This window comes from Hoplias malabaricus, chromosome X1 (genome assembly GCF_029633855.1).
Source record: "Hoplias malabaricus isolate fHopMal1 chromosome X1, fHopMal1.hap1, whole genome shotgun sequence".
Lineage (NCBI taxonomy): Eukaryota > Metazoa > Chordata > Actinopteri > Characiformes > Erythrinidae > Hoplias > Hoplias malabaricus.
In genome coordinates this window covers 13,521,349-13,525,497 of record NC_089818.1, presented here as the reverse complement: position 1 = coordinate 13,525,497, position 4,149 = coordinate 13,521,349, and the positions used below count along the sequence as shown (strand labels likewise).

Below are 4,149 nucleotides of genomic sequence, written 5' to 3'. Positions count from 1 at the left end.
ACAACTTCTTTTAACTTAGTCATGTTAGTGCTTCACGGCAGATAAGACGTTTTCGGTGACGTCACGACACAGCCTCCTTAGACCGTTCCAGAGCCGCAGAGAGACTAAAAGTGATTTGAACCTTAAAGTTATTAGTGAAATGGAAATGCCAGTCTCGATGGCTAGCTGGTTGGCTAAACTAAATACATTCATATCTATTAAGATAAACATTTAACAGTTAAGGCTGAGTGAATACAAAACAACAACAGCCTTAAGTATATTAATAACAGCTAATGCATCAGCTGTTTTTTTATTTTTAAAGGGCAACGTACCGCTTGGTAAGTAATGGTAATTCATGTGTTCCAATGGGCTGAACGTATCATGTTTGGTAGTATTCACCACCCCCACAACCCGGAAGCTCCTTAGAGAAAAGTCTCTGCCCCCTTTACAACAGTTCCCTATGAGTGTCGCCACTCTTGTGTCTACCGCTCTGGACCCTTCAGTTTGTGTAATAAAACACACTTGTTTAAATTTACATTGCATATATTTGTAAAGTCTAAGTCTCGAATTTAAAATTTATTTGTAAATTGTTGAATCTGCGTTTGTGAATCAAGTCGCTCACGTGTTTTACGCGATGTGTATTTGTTCATTTCCTCTCGCGGGTTTTTGGATTTTGAGACTTTCGTTTCGCATTTAACCCGATACAAATACAAATGCAAACGCAAATGCAAATGCAAATGTGGCCAGCAGGCGAACAAGCCGTTGTTTTCCCCAGCGTCTCAGGACTAAACTGTTGCTGTCAGGGCCGCAGCAAAACAACCCCCTGTAGGCGGAACTGTGACTCCATTGGCTGCCGCACTAAATGATAGACAGCTAACTCTGGCTGCTGATTGGCTCAATAAAATGATGGCCAATGAGCAGCGCATTCCAGTCTCAAAAATACGGAACACAACACGGCTTTCAGTGTCCAAATACGGTATGATTTTAAGGTATTTTATTTGACAGCCCTAATCTGCAGCGAAATGACAACCACATTTGTGGATGAGGATCTACTGAAATGCGAAAGGAAAGTCTCAAAATCCAAAAACCCGCGAGAGAACATAAAGAAATGCACGTCAAGGAAAACAACCACGGTAAAGTGAGTTTTCTTTTCGATATTCGGTTTTCCGGCGTCAATACCTTTTCAAAAGAAGGTTATATCTCCCACAGGGTTACATATTCTCAATAATATGAACACAGAGAACAATGCACGCCGTTTTTATGGACCCTCCGATGCATTTTATATATGCTCCTTTTCCTTTCAATAGCTAAAAAAACAGACTGTTTTTGACTGTTTTCGCAACAGCAATGAACACCATCGTCTTTCAGCCTAATTTGCTTAAATACGATTAAATACGTATTTTGCTGTCGCCGCTAACAACAGAAGACAATCTTCAATAGCTTCGTTTTCACTGTGTTTATAAACATCAGATTGGCCGTGGTAGACACTTGGAGTGATGGAGAAGGATGCACAATAAATGTGTTTTCATACTGACCGCTCATCAACAGTTAAATGTAGGCTTCAGAATTTAGGTCTCTCTCTCTCTCTCGCTCTGTCAGTCTGTCTCACTCTCAGTCTGTCTCACTCTCAGAGTGTCTGTCTGTCTGATCTGATTCACACAGGAGGGGTCAGGTAGTGAGGACTGTGGACACAGTGAAGAATAGCAGACTGCGAGAAGTAGTGAAGCAGAAAGCTTTATTTAAAGAGAATATGTAGCTAACCCTGTGGCAGATATAACCTTCTTTTGAAAAGGTATTGACCCCGGAAAACTAACTTTACCGTGGTAGGAAACCACGTGAGCGACTTCATCTACAAATGCAGATAAAAACCTTAACATAAAATTGTGATATATCTATGAAAACCAAAAACATGTATTTATTAATTTAACTGTTTTTGTACAAACTGCAGACTGTGAGACACAGATTGGGATGTGTTGATTTGTGAATAGTACAATGTTTGTAATTTGTGTTTAATTTATGGTTTAACGTCTACACATTTTTAAAGTATTTTGAGATTAATCTCTCTCTCCATACTACAGGCTTGTGTGTGTGGTGTAAACTCTAGAAGATGCTGTGTTGTCTTTTTCTACCAACTGCTGGGTTGATGAGTTGGGTAGTTTTATGGTATTTGTGTATTAACTCTATAGGGGAGGCACAGTGGCAGCAGGTTAGTGTCGCAGTCACACAGCTCCAGGGACCTGGAGGTTGTGGGTTCAAGTCCCGCTCCGGGTGACTGTCTGTGCACTGTTGGTTCTCCGTTTCCTCCCACAGTCCAAAAACACACGTTGGATTGGTGACTCAAAAAAGTGTCCGTAGGTGTGTGTGTGTGTGTGTGAGTGAATGTGTGTGTGTGTGTTGCCCTGTGAAGGACTGGCGCCCCCTCCAGGGTGTATTCCCGCCTTGTGCCCAATGATTCCAGGTAGACTCTGGACCCCCGCGACCCTGAATTGGATAAACGCTTACAGATAATGAAGGGATAACTCTATATAACTCCGTGTTTGGGTTAAAGTGACCCAGAAGCGGGATTACTGTGTATTTAACCCCGTTCCCCGTGGTTCCGCCCTTTTTCCCCACATTGACTGTGAGCACCAGAGGAAACAGACAGAGGAGCTGTGTTTGAAATTTAAGGTGAGTGCTTCTAATTAACTGTCATAAATGATCGTTTTTTGAGGTATGTGCGCTGTAACGCAGCCGAACCCTTAGCTAAATCATAGCTTAAGTGCTAACAAGTGTTAGCTCGCTAACAAAACCAAAGTCTTAACTGAAATATTTTAAAGTGTGTTGTCGAAGCCCTAGTCGTCACCTAACGGTCGACAGACAGCGGTAACGGTCCATTCCAATTCACTCCGTGCTCCCTCCGTGTTTCAGAGCAGAAATGTTGGCGTTTACACGCAAACAATGGAGTATATATTAATAAATTGTGGTATTCGCATGTGTCTGAGTCCCAAGCCGAAGTATTATACACAGTTTGAGCGAATAATGTGTGTTCCTAGTCCGTAGTGCACTAGTGTAAGGAGAAGTGAGCGGTTTGATATTCAGCCACCGTGCGCGCGCGCGCGCGCGCGAGAGAGAGAGAGAGAGAGAGAGAGAGAGAGAGAGAGAAGCGGAGCCCAAACCAGTGCACACAGTGTGTGTGTGTGTGTGTGTGTGTGTGTGTGTGTGTGTGTGTGTTGGGGTACAGATATGAAGGTCAAACTATTTTATTAATAAATAATTACAATTTATATCATGTTATTTGCATCTATTTGTTATAAATAGCTGATGCACTTGGAGAGTAGGGCTCACAGCTTGAATCACACCCTAATTATCATTTGATCTTAAGGTCACCATTGGACCGAAGACACTGCAGCAGCAGCTTTACACACCCTGTGTTTATCCATCAGCTGTGGAAAAGATTGAACTGCTTTTGCTGGTGTAAACTGGTGAGTAAAATATTAAACTAACTCTAACTTTAGCCATATCAGTTTCTATATTCAGAAGTAAATTCATCACTTACTTTATAGAGATTAACTGCACAGCAGCTATAACACAGCTTCCATTTAAGGCTATTTTCTCTGATCTCAGACCTGTTTATTATTCTTAGAGCAGAATCCAGAGGAAACGGAAGAAGCTCTTCATCTTGGTACAGCAGCATGGCACTGTGAACTGAAGGCATTTTGTTGCTGTGAATCAGCATTCATTCGCTGGCTAGGAAGTCAGTTTATAATTTTGAGGGTTGGATATTCTGTTTTTATTATTATTATTATGTTTTTATATATGTTGCTGTCAATAAATCAACCCTGCATTCAAAATCAGGTTAACACGCTAAAGCAACCTAGTTACAATGAAGCTCAAATTAGAACACCCCAACAAGGCTCTGGTTTATTCGTTTACACTTAGTGCCCCAAGTGATCGACCCAGCGAGCGGAGCCATGCTGGGAGACGCAGTGCAGCCTTAATTTTAAAGCAGAAGCTGATTTTCTGAAAAATAGGGTTGGCCCTAAATATTCAGGCATTCAGATACTTGTTTGTTGGGTAGGTATTCGGTGTCTAATTTTAAGATTTGGATATTCAGCTTTTGGAGAAATGTGGCTATTGATTAAAAACAACGCTCCACTCAACACACATTCAGGCTCCAGCTGTAAAAACAGT

The 4,149-nt window shown here is 41.6% G+C and overlaps 1 long non-coding RNA gene across 2 annotated transcripts; it reads left to right on the top strand.

Annotated features, from left to right (window-relative positions):
* Nucleotides 1-931: 931 nt before the first annotated feature.
* On the top strand, nucleotides 932-3,874 carry LOC136675383 (uncharacterized). 2 transcript variants are annotated; one of them, XR_010796181.1, is made up of 3 exons: nucleotides 932-1,112; nucleotides 3,341-3,440; nucleotides 3,607-3,874. It is a non-coding gene; the product is annotated as an uncharacterized lncRNA (long non-coding RNA). The 2 variants fall into 2 exon arrangements; XR_010796182.1 differs by having other exon boundaries at nucleotides 3,602-3,874.
* Nucleotides 3,875-4,149: the final 275 nt, after the last annotated feature.